Genomic DNA, 13,211 nt, shown 5'->3' on the forward strand with positions numbered 1-13,211 from the left:
AATAAAAGCTAATTGGCAACTCAACAACAACTTACATCTAAATAATGTATTTGATGTAACAAAATACCTCAGAATGCTTCGCAAAAGTATTTTAAAGCAATACATAACACAGAATCACATCAGGAGATGTTGGGTGAGATGACCTAATAGAGAGGCAAATAGCGAGCTCCCAATCCTGCTGAAGATCTGCAGCTCTTTCTGTTTTTATTTCAGATCTCCAGCATTGGTTTAGAGAAAGAGCACGGGGCCTAGACAACTGAAGGTGTAGCTATCAAACGAGATGGAGATCTGAATAGAGGAACAGAGGAATAGGAGTAGGCCATTCAGACCCCATTGAGCATGATAAAGTGGAGATGAAATGCACTGCATTGAGAGGCTAGAGGACAAAGTAAGGGATTTGAAAGGACTGCAGGCCATGGTCTCAATTTCTGATTTAGCACGATGGTCAAGTTATTACTGGACCTGCATTAAGAACATAGAACAGTACAGGCCTTTCACCCCCCAATTTTGTGCTGACCTTTAATCTTACTCAAAGGTCAGACTAACCTACATACCCTTCATTGGACTATCTTCCATGTGCCTATCGCTTAAATGTCCCTAATGTATCTAACTCTACTACGACTGCCAACAGTGCATTTCACGCACCCACCACTCTCTGTGTAAAGAACCGACCTCTGACATCTCCCCCAAATTTCCTCCAATCACCTTAAAATTAAGCCCCCTTGTGCTAGACATTTCCGCCATGGGGAAAGTGTCTTTGACTATCCACCCTACCTATTCCTCTCATCATCTTGTACACTTCTATCAAGTCACTCTTATCCTCCTTTGCTCCAAAGAGAAAAGCCCTAGCTCCCTCAACCTTTCTTAAAAAAACATGCCCTCCAGTCCAGGCAGCACCCTAGTGGGCAGCATGGTGGCTCAGTGGTTAACACTGCTGCCTCACAGCACCAGGGTCACAGGTTCAATTCCAGCCTCGGGCGACTGTCTGTGTGGAGTTTGCATGTTCTCCCTGTGTCTGCGTGGGTTTCAACCCACAATCTAAAGATGTGCAGGTCAGGTGAATTGGCTGAGCTAAATTGCCCACAGTGTTAGATGCATCAGTCAGAGGGAAATGGGGCTGGGTGGGTTACTCTTCGGAGGGTTGGTGTGGACTGGTTGGGAAAGGGCCTTTTTCCACACTGTAGGGAATCTAATCTTATCTTCACTGGACCCTCTCTAAAGCCTCCAAATCCTTCCTATAATGAGGCGATCAGAACGGAACACAATATTCCAAGTGCGGTCTAACCAGGGCTCTATAAAGCCACAGCATAACCTCACGGCTCTTAAATTCAATCCCCCTGCTAATGAAAGCCATATGCCTTCTTAACAACCCTATCAACTTAGGTGGCAAACTTTGAGGGATCTATGAACAAGGACCACAAAATTCCACTGTTCCTCCACACTGCCAAGAATCCTGGCTTTCACCCTGTACTCTGCATTCAGATTTGACCATCCAAAATGAATCACTTCACACTTATCCAGGTTGAACTCCATTTGCCACTTCTCAGCCCAGCTCTGCATCCTGTCAACGTCTCGTTGCAATCTTCAACAGCTCTCCACACTATCCACAACTCCACCAACCTTTGTGTCAACAGCAAACTCACTAACCCACCCTTACACTTCCTCATCCAAGTCATTTATAAAAATCACAAAGAGCAGAGGTCCCAGGACACATTCTTGAGGAACACCACTCCAGGCTGAATATTTTCCATCTACTACAACCCTCTGTCATTTATGGGCCAGCCAATTCTGTATCCAGACAGCCACATTTCCTTGTATCCCATGCCTCCTTATATGGGGAACCCTATCTTTCCTGAAGAAGGGCTCATGCCCGAAACGTTGATTCTCCTGTTCCTTGGATGCTGCCTGACCTGCTGCTCTTTTCCAGCAACACATTTTCAGCTCTGATCTCCAGCATCTGCAGTCCTCACTTTCTCCTCGAACCCTATCAAACACCTTGCTAAAATCCATGTACACAACATCCACTGCTCTATTTTCATCAATGTGTTTTGTCACATCCTCAAAGATTTCAATAAGGTTTGTGAGGCATAATCTGCCCCTCATAAAGCTAATCTGACTGTTTCTAATCAAACTATGGTTTTTCAAGTAATCATACATCCTGTCTCTCATAATTTTCTCCAATAAATTGCCCAGCACTGACCGAAGACTGACTTGTCTATAGTTCCCAGTGTTATCCCTATGCCCTTTCTTGAACAAGGGAATAACATTTGCCACCCTCCAATCATCTGGTACTACTCCATTAGAAATGAGGAGGCAAAGATCATCGCTAAAGGTGCAACAGGTTACCCTGTTGTAACCTTGGATATATCCCGTCTGGTCAAGGGGACTTATCTATCCATACGTTTTTCAAAATTTTTAGCACATCCTCCTTCCTAACATCAACCTATTCCAGCATATCAGTCTGTTTCACTCTGTCCTCAGAAACATCAAGGTCCCTCTCAGTAGTGAATACTGTAGTAAAGTATTCAGTAAGGACCTCCCCTATTTCCTCTGACTCCAGGCACAAGTACCCTCCACTATCCCTGGATTGGCACTACCTTCACTCTTATTCCTCACCAAAGTGTAGAATGCCCTAGGGTTTTCCTTAATCCTATCCACTAAAGCTTTTCCATGCCCCCTTCTAATTCTCCTAAGCCCATTATTCAGTTTCTTCCTGGCTACCTTGTAAACCTCTAAAGCCCTGTCTGATCTGAATCTCCCTAACCGTAAGCAAGCTTCCTTCTTCCTCATGATTAGATGTTCCACATTCCTTTTCACCCAAGGTTCTTTCAACCTACCATCCCTTTCCTGTCTCAGTGGGACAAACCTGCCTAGCACCATCAGCAGGTGCTTCCAAAACAACCTCCACATTTCTGTTGTGCATTTCCCTGAGAACATCTGTTCCCGATTGAGGAGCGCCAGTTCCTGCCTAATAGCATTGTAATTCTCCCTCCCCAATTAATTAATTTCCCATACCATCCGCTCCTATCCCTCTCCATGAGTATAGTAAATGTCAGGGAGTTGTGATCATTATCACTGAAATGCCCTCCCACAGAGATCGGACACCTGGCATGGTTCACTGCCAAGCACTAAATCCAATATGGCCTCCACTCTAGTCGGCCTATCTATATATTGAGTCAGGAATTTTTCCTGGACACACCTGACTAAAACTGCTCCATCCAAACTATTTGAACTAAGTAGGTTCTAATCAATATTAGGGAAGTTAAAGTCACCCATGACAAAAACCCTGTTACCGCTGCACCTTTCCAAAATCTGCCTCCTAATCTGCTCCTCATGTCTCTGTTGCTGTAGAAAACTCCCAATGAAGTGACTGCTCCTTTCCTGTTTCTGACTCCGCCCATATTGACTCTGTACATAAACCCTCTTTGACGATCCCCTTTTCTGCAGCTGAGATACTATCCCTGATTAGCAATGCCACTCCTCCAGCTCTCTTACCCTCACCACCACCCCCCCCAAACCCCAACCCCTACCTCCACCATATTCCTTTTGAAACATCTAAATCCCAGAACATCCAACGTCTCTGCAGTGGCCACAATATCATAGTTCCAAGTACTGATCCATTCTCTGAGTTCATCACCTTTATTCCTGATACTTCTTGCATACTTCATACACTGACTGCATCTTTGGCTTATCAAGTGCCTATCCCTTCTCACTGACTCTCTGTATGCTGTATCTGGTTGTTTACTACCTAGTCCATCATCCAATCCATAGCTTTGGTTCTCACCCACCTGCCAATCTGGTTTAAGTCCTCCTGAACAGCTCGAGCAAATCTCCCATCAGAAGTATCCCAGTATCTAGTTTCACGTTCACAGTTGCCTGTGTTTTTCTGATGCGCTGCCCAGTGAACTGACAGTCCTTTATGCTGATGATATCTCCAGTCTCCAGAGGCCAAGCTGCACGGCCTTCAGCTGGTCTGTGCTGCTACTACAGCCAAGTTTCAGCCTCCTGCTGACCTCTCATTTGCTGAGCTGTCTCACCTTTAGGGAGCCTCGGCCTGGCGCAGAGTCACACTCTGGTAGTGGGCTAGATGACCTGAGTGACCACAGTGGTCATGGGTGGCAAGGATTGGCTGGAAACCAGCCAGGCCAGCCTGATGCAGCCACTTGGGGACACTAACCAGAGCCCAAGGCCTGAGAGCAGCCAGACAATAGGACAGTTCCTTGCGTCAAAACACAAGGCATTCAGAGCAGGACCCCCGCCAGCTACTGCCTGTAGAATCACACTGGGCCTGGGAGGGGGTTCCTGCCCTTATATCATACAAATTCTGGCAGAGCCTTTGACTGTGCCTGGTTCAGAGAGAGAAAACAGTGAGTACCATTGTATCTCGGGCCTTCTTCACAGACTTGCCTTGCTTCAGCCTCTTTTGTTTCAGGTTCCATGTTCCAGTGACATATTAGACATGCCCCAGGGTTAGCTGTAACTCCTTCTTATCTACTTTAAAGGAGGTATGGTTCACATCCTGTCTCCCCAATGTAGAGTGCGCGATCACTTCAACTCCTCATGGAAGTTCTGGGCCTCCTCTACCACCAAATCCGAGCCACTGGAGGAAGAATAGCTCATCTTCCGCCTTGGGACCCTCCAGCCACATGGGATAAATGTCGATTTCACCAGTTTCATCATCTCCCCTCACCCCACCTCGTCCCAGATCCAACCTTCTATCTCGGCACCGCCTTTTTGAACTGTCCTACCTCTCCATCTTCTTTCCCATCTATCCGTTCCACCATCCACTCTAACCTATCACCATTACCACCTCCCCTACCTTCATTCACCTACCACAGTCCTAACTCCCTTTGCCCCAGCCCTCTCCCATTCAATTCTCAGCCCCCTTGGGCCACTTCCACATTCCTTTTGCCCGAAACATCGACTCTCCTGCTCCATGGATGCTGCCTGACCAGCTGTGCTTTTCCAGCACCACACGTTTTGATTCAGAAAAGGTATGACCCAGCAATAAAAGTTCATTAACTACCAATTTGATTTCCAGTTTTATCTGCACACCATCTGAATCAAACATTCACTTTGTCCTCTTCCTCCTTTTCTTGCATTTTTGGAAGCAGCTCAGTTAATGGTGACACAAATGTCTCTGTTTAATAAATCCCTTCAGCCGTAATAGGAAGAAATAAGACCAGGCTTTCTCTCTCTGTTTCTAAAGGCACCTTAAACATCTCAATTAAGATCATAAGCAGCAGAAGTAGGCCATTTGGTCCATCAAGTCTGCTTTACCATTCAAATTAGATTATGGCTAATCTAATAATCCTCAACTCCAGTTTCCTGTCTTTTCCCCAATACCCTAGATTCCTTTTACTGATTAAAAATCTGTCTATCGCAGCCTTGAACATACTTAATGACAACTCAGCAGACCCCTGTAGTAAAGAATTTCACATATTTACTACCCTCAGAGAAAGAAATTCCTCCTCATCTCTGCCTTAAATATGTGACCCTTTAGTCTGAGATTAAACCCTCTGGTCCTAGACCAGAGGAAGTAATCTTTCTGTGCCCGCACTGTCAAGCCTCATAAGAATCTTTCATGTTTTGAAGAACAAAGAACAATACAGCAAAGGAATAGGCTCTTCAGCCTGCCGATTCCTGCTCCTTATTTAGACCCACTGCATATTGCCCATACGCAGTTTCTATCTCTCCGTTTGCCTCCCATTCATGTGTCTATAAAGACATTGGTAACGTGCCTTCTTCCACCACCTCCACTGGCAGTGCATTCCAGGCACCTACCACCCTCTTTTCCCTGCACTTCTCCCTTAAGCTTTCCTCCTCTTACCTTGATCTTGAGCTCTCTTGTAGTTGACCGTTCCACCCTGGGAAAAATCTTCTGACTATCCACCCTATCTATGCCTCTCATAATTTTGTAGACCTCTGTCAGGTCACCCCTCAGCCTCCATTTTTCCAGTGAAAACAATCAGAGTTTATCCAACCTCTCCTTGTGACTAAAACCCTCCAGACCAGGCAACACCCTGGCAACCCTTCTCTGCACCCTCTCCAAAGCATCCAAGCCCTTCTGCTAGTGTGGCAACCAGAACTGCATGCAATGTTCCAAATATGGCTGAACTAAAGCTTTGTACAGCTATAACATAACATGCCAAATTTTATATTCGATGTTCTGGCCAATAAAGGCAAGCATGCCTTCTTGACCACCTTATCCACCTGTGTTGGCACGTTTAAGGATCTGTGGATCTGTACAGCCGAATCTCTCTGTGTGTCAATGCTCCTAAGACATTTACTGTACAATTTGCACCTGAAGGTGATCTTCCAAAATGCATCACCTCGCATTTGTCCAGATTAAACTCCCCCTGCCATCTCTCTGCCATGTATCTATATCCTGCTGAATCCTTTGACAATCTTCTATCTGCAACAGTAAATCCTCAGTAAAAAGACTTGTTTCAAAAAAGTCTCTTCTTGTTCTCCTAAATTCCCTGCAACGCACTCCCCACCATGTTCAGTTTCCTGACACTTAGTCAACCTCATAGCTTTCCTGTAACTCTTTCACAGCAAAGGATTTGACTTTGTTGACAAACCTGTTTTGTGGCCCCTGCAAGGTTCCTTTAGGAAGACAATGTGTACCACATCTACAGCATAAAACAAATATAGCCAAGCCTTCCTCAATTAAGCAACATTTGTCTATGAGGCTGTTTTATCCAGGAATACTACTTTAAAAAGCTTCCTCACCCCCACCAAGATTAAATTGAATGGCTTGCTGATCTTATCCTTGTAACGTTGCTCGAACAGGGAGTAATATTTGCAATTCTCCAGTCCCCAGGCCTGTACACAAGGAGGATTGGAAAATTACAGCCAGTTCTTCCATAATTTCCACCTTACTTCTCTCAGATGCATCTGATCAGGTTCTGGTGAATTACCAACTTTCAGCCTTTCTAACAGCCAGCCTTTCTAACACTTGAATGCACAAGTGCATAAAGGAAAAACATTCCTTGACTGAAATTTTCACAAGCTTCCTTCTCAGTGATTTATTTTGTCACTGACTCATCATTTATTTACACAAGACAAAGGAGCAGCCTCTATTCATTTCCAGACCAAATGCAGATTTTTTTTTGATTTGTTTTCTTCTTTACTTTTGCCGTTGTTCAAAACAAGGTTCACATTTTCACCAGTTTGAAGGCTTTCCAGGATGCAATGCCCCCACTTTAAACAATGACAAGGTGTTAGGCAGTGCCAGGCATTAGGACTCCCTCAGTGTTCTAATATGGGATAGTGGTAAGGCCAGCAGCCTGCATAGTCTGATTCATGTAGTTGCTGTTACAATGAGAGTTGATCAGTTGGTGAAGATGTAAAATAAAATATTTGCCAATGTGACATTTTATTTCCACTAGGGTGTATCCTCCTTGTCACCATCACCTTTAGAAGCTTTTCTTCTTCAGTTCCCATACACCACAGCTATTCTTCATTAGCAGCAATTGACCTGATGCACAGCAAGACTTAAATATGGTACTATTGGAAGAAATCCCTGTAAGGTCCTGGCAGTAGTGACTACCTCTGCTTCTGGTGAGTACAAGAAAGCATGAAAGCAGCACCATAGAGGCGAGCAGTGGAGAAATGTGTGAGAAAACTCACTACGGCTCATGAAGTGAAACTCCCTGAAATTGACACTTAGCCGATTTCTGGTAAAGCTCAGCCCAGTCTGTAGCAGCCTAACTTAGAAGGTGATAATTTTATCTATTCATTCACGGGGTGTCACTGGCTAGGCCAGTTTAAGTTTTACTTGCACATCCACTAATATCATTTATTGTATCCATTGCTCCCGATGCGGTCTCCTCTACATTGGGGAGACTGGGCGCCTCCTAGCAGAGCGCTTTAGGGAACATCTCCGGGACACCCGCACCAATCAACCACACCACCCCATGGCCCAACATTTCAACTCCCCCTCCCACTCCCACTCTGCCGAGGACATGGAGATCCTGGGCCTCCTTCACCGCCTCCCTGACCTATCACCTTCATCCCCTCCCCCACTCACCCATTGTACTCTACGCTACTTTCTCCCCACCCTCCTCTAGCTTATCTCTCCACGCTTCAGGCTCACTGCCTTTATTCCTGATGAAGGGATTTTGCCCGAAACGTCGATTTCGAAGCTCCTTGGATGCTGCCTGAACTGCTGTGCTCTTCCAGCACCGCCAATCCAGAATCCAGCATTTATTACCCATCCCTAATTATCCCAGAGGGCAGTTAAGAGTCAACCACATTGCTGTGGGTCTGGAATCACATGTAGGCCAGACCAGGTAAGGATGGCAGTTTCATTCCCTAAAGGATATTAGTGAACCCTATAGTTTTTCCAACAATTGGCAACTGATTAATGGTCATTTTTATTGAGTTCAAAATCCGCCATCTGCCAAGGAGGGATTTCATAGAATTTCCACAGTGTGGCCATTTGGCCATCAAGTCCACACCAACCCTCCGAAGAGCATCCTACCCAGATCCATCCCCCACCCCATCCCTCTAAACCTGTATTCCCCCTGGCTAATCCACCTCGCCTGCACATCTTCGGACTGTGGGAGGAAAACCATGCAGACACAGGGGCAATGTGCAAACTCCACACAGGCAGTCACCAGAGGGTGGAACCGAACATGTATCCCTGGTGCTGTGACGCAGCAGTGCTAACCACTGAGACACTGGGCCGCTCCAGGCCCCCAGAACATTACCTGGGTCTCTGCATTAACAGTCCAGTGATAATACCATAAGGCCATCACTTCCTCAAATTTATTAAATTTCATCACACGCCACTAACAAGCAAAATTGTTAACATTGAATCTGATAGCCCAAATAATTCTAAACATAATAGCTTCATTGTGAAGACAGGGTTGTGTTTATACACTGACACCTCCATTAGAGTGAAATAGTGTTCTAGTGATCAGCTGCAAAAGTCTATTGCAAGACACTCATTCACATTGTTATGTAACTCTCAGGGTGGGCAGGAATGGGAGAAGGAAGGAGGCACTGGGATAAAAATAGTGCAGTAAAAGACGGGTCTGACCAGGGTTCACTGTGACCTTCAATACAATATAAATAACTCTGAAAGGACGAGTGATTATAGTCACAACCCTGAGAATGTGTCCTCATTGTGCTTTAGTCTCTGAGCACTAACATAATCTGATTAAATAATAACTGCACTGTTCACCCTATCTATTAAAGTAAATATGAAACTCAAGGTACTGATTTGGAATTGAGATAAGCAATGGTTTACTTATTTAAGGTGTGTTTTCACAGATTTTAAAGGGGTATTACATTAAACGAAATAAAATTGTTTGGCAGAAATGTAAACTGTTTGGAGTAGGAGGACAGCTACCGACTAACATCTTTGATGGAGTCACACAACAGCATCCTAAATTGTGTTTAAAGTTCTCAACGTGTTTCAAAGTCTCAAAGTTTTTTGATTCTTTTAGCCAATGTCCCTTTAAAATCTGTAATCTTTCACGGACTATTGTTTCACTTTTGATTCAGGGAACGGATGAGGTAAAAAAAGAGTCTTAAACGTAAACATTTTTTTAAAAAACCTCACAAATTTCTTGTGAGAATTCCCACTGATGGTTGGTAATTCTCAACACATTTAGTGCTCCCGTGACAGGCTGTTCATTAACTTTTAGTGTTGTGTCAATGGAAGTAGTCACTATGTAAACAAACAAGGTTAAACATGTCAAACAACCTCATTTAGTGCTTTCTCAAGCCAAACCAACAATAAGAAAGGTGAGAAAATGAGTGACTTAACACGTGGGAGATGCTAAAAATACCAGTTTCTTATTTACTGAAGAACCCATTGCTGTCTCACACTCTGAGCTGATGAGGCACAACCAGGCACAGCCAGTAAAGCATTTACTTTCTACTTTGCTGCCACCTTACCATTGACAGAGGTCACAGAGCCTCTCCTTCCCATGCAATAAACCTTTAACCCTCACTCCCTTCTCATTGTCACTAAGGGAATCAAAGATTGTTGGGAAAAGGAAGGAATGTGAAGTTGAGGATTATCCCATCAGCCATGATTGGATTTGATTGGTGGAACAGGCTCGATGATGGCCTACTTCAGCTCCTGTGTCTTATGCTTTTCCACCCAATGGCACAGCACTCCTTCCAGCTGAAAAGTTTAAAAAAATCACACTATACCAGGTTATAGTCCAACAGGTTTCATTGGAAGCACTAGCTTTCGGAGCGCCGCTCCTTCATCAGGTGGTTGAACAGATGAAAGACTCAACAAACAATCAAGGTATTTTTCAATGTATAATTTCAGTTACATCACACTGTAAACTTTTGCTATAAATTCTATGTCTTACAATTGTGTCCGCCACAACCACCTGATGAAGGAGTGTCGCTCCGAAAGCTAGTGTACTTCTAATTAAACCTGTTGGACTATAACCTGGTGTTGTGTGATTTCTAACTTTGTACACCCCAGTCCAACACTGTCATCTCCGAATCATGCCTTCTAGCTGAGGCAGTATACGGCTGTTATTTTTGTCAACCTTGTCTAGTGTATTCCAGAAATAAAAACAAGAGGTTGCTGGAAAAGCTCAGCAAGTCTGGCAGCATCTGTTTTGAGCTTAATGAACTGGAAGTTCTGAGGAAGGGTCACTCGATCCGAAACATTAACTCTGATTTCTCTTCACAGATTCTGCCAGACCTGCTGAGCTTTTCCAGCAACTTCTGTTTTTGTTTCTGATTTACAGCATCCGCAGTTCTTTCGGTTTTTTATTTAGTCTACTGTATTCACTGCTTACATCACCGCCTCTTCTGCACTGGGAAGAGCAAACCCAGACTGAGTGACCACCTTGCAGACCGTCTCTGCTCTGTCTGCCAGTATGTCTGACTTTCCAGTTGCTTACTGTCCCATCATGCTCTCTGCTGCAGTGTTCCAGTGAAGGCCAGTACAAGCTGCAGGGATTGTACCTCAATTACAAATCTGACACTTTACAGCCTTCCAGACTCAACATCAAGTTCAACAATGTCAGAGGAGGAATGCTGTCCTCTATTTTGACATTCCCCAACACCCCCAAACTCTGAGTACCTGTTTTTCTTGACTTAGCTTATGGCATGCCTGTCCTCGGATGCTGCCTGAATTGCTGTGCTCTTCCAGCACCACTGTTCCAGAATCTGGTTTCCAGCATCTGCAGTCATTGTTTTTACCTTAGCTTATGGCATGGTTAAGCCATATTTATAGAGTCAATTATGCTAGTAAGACCAAGGCTGAGACATTACGTGCCCCCAGTGGGTGAATTTGGCCAAGGGGGGGGGAGGGACATTGTGTCAGGTGACCAGCCCACTCCCTCTCAGAGCTCATTCCCACGCAGAGGGTGGGCAGGCTCCAAAGTCGGCAGCTCACTTGCCATATGTAAGCATTCCTAACCCAGTACCCTCGAGCAAAATGCAGCCAGGTTCCATCAGGTGTCCTGGCAGGGGGGAGGGGTGAAACAGTCTGCCACAATATCCCCCCACCCCTCATTTTGAGCTCCCATTCAGCACCTCGCACTCTTCTCCATAACCATGACCATCCTCTTTGCTTTTTGTTCTGTGATACCTGTGATCTCTAATCCCCTCGCCTTCTAACCGTCTGCTGATCTCGCCTTTTATTCCTCATGCTCCTCCCTGCCTTTTACTTCTATTTATAACAAAAACATTTTTCTACCTCTTCAGTTCTGATAAATAGTCATAGTGGTCAAGAGCTTCAAGTTCCTACAAGTAAATTTCACCAACGATCTATCCTGGTCTATCCACATCGAAAGCACACCCAACACAGCCACAGAAAAACATCCTTAACATTTCGCAAACAAGCCATTGGCGAAGATAAAGTATCCCAGCCTGACAGAAAAACTCGTCAGAAAACATTTTGCAGAAACTAAGGCCCTTCAAAGTTAAATGCTAAATCCAAGACACAAACAATAACAAAATGTTCTATCCTAAAAGCAGTTATACAAGAAAAAACAGATTTATTTGTGTCAATAGTAATCCAATTTGTAGGCTTCATGTAACACTATAAATCATGATTTACCTGTTACTGGAAATCTTAGAACAGACTGCAGCCTCAAATATCTGAGACTGTAGACACGATGTTGTATACTTGTATTCAATTGGGTCAGTTTTTAGCTGATACACACATTCCTTGTCCTCGATAAGGGATACTCAGCAAAGAAGATCGACGCACTAACAAGAACATAACAGCAAAGGCTTACAAAACAGGATTTAGCATATCCTACCTGCACTCGAACCCATTAATCACTTTCATTTCTCATGTCAGAAATTTATGCAAATACAAAAGTGACCTTTCAGATAATCAAAGTGATTTAGAATAGTTCCCTCTCGATGCCTAGTCCTTTGACAATCTTTAACCTTTTGTGCATTCCTGCAGTTGAACATTAACCAGCAGGAATAAGAAAGCCTTGGCCCAAATACACAAAAAAATTCTCACCATTCACAACCCCGTCACGTTGATCTGATTAACATATAAATAGTTTGGAGGTTAGCGAACATATGCCATGGTTCCTGAGTGAATGACCCAAATCCATTCTTTCGATTTTGATGGAATATGAATTGTTGGGGAGAAAGTGTATCCGTTAGAATGTTATCCATCATGCTGCACCCTATTTTGTTCACTACCTGAAGTAACATTAGCTGACTGACTATAGAGATGGGTTTATTACCATCATTTCGAGAATGGTTTTAGAAAATAGTTGCATTCCTAAACATGACAATAAGCAATAGGCTCTGCTGAAATGTGACATGGAGGTTGTGGACTCATCTCTCTCATACTCATTCTATACAGTGTCATGCAACAAACTTGTGAGGAAAGTTCTCGAGTCAAAAAGTGTGGCACTGGAAAAGCACAGCAGGTCAGGTGGCATCCGAGGAGCAGGAGAGTGGATGTTTTGGGCATAAGCCCTTCATCAGGAATGTTCTAAGTCATGGTATAAAAGGAACAGTAGCAACACAGATACAAAATTGGCTGAGTAATAGGAAACAGAAAGTAATGTTGATGGATATTTTTCGATTGAATGAGGATTGGTAGTGGTGTATATGGACCCTAGCTTTTCCTGATATATATTGACCTGGATCTTGGTGTGCAGTGAATAATTTCAAAAGTTTGTATATGATATGAAAATTAGATACACTGGAAACTGTGAGGAAGACAGTATAGAACTTCAAAACGAGTGGGA

At 44.0% G+C, this 13,211-nt stretch overlaps 1 protein-coding gene across 4 annotated transcripts in view; it reads right to left on the reverse strand.

The window, feature by feature from the left end:
• Window positions 1-13,211, reverse strand: part of LOC122555900 (leucine zipper putative tumor suppressor 3-like) — a 194,928-nt gene that overhangs the window by 105,490 nt on the left and 76,227 nt on the right. For 2 of the 4 annotated variants that reach the window (XM_043702360.1, XM_043702282.1), the window contains exon 1: window positions 12,050-12,188. The exons of the other annotated variants lie outside the window; for them this stretch is intronic. The gene's annotated coding sequence lies outside the window, so the exon portion shown is untranslated. Of the gene's footprint in view, window positions 1-12,049; window positions 12,189-13,211 lie in introns of those variants that run through there. 4 annotated transcript variants of the gene reach the window in all.

This window comes from Chiloscyllium plagiosum, chromosome 1, assembly GCF_004010195.1.
Source record: "Chiloscyllium plagiosum isolate BGI_BamShark_2017 chromosome 1, ASM401019v2, whole genome shotgun sequence".
Lineage (NCBI taxonomy): Eukaryota > Metazoa > Chordata > Chondrichthyes > Orectolobiformes > Hemiscylliidae > Chiloscyllium > Chiloscyllium plagiosum.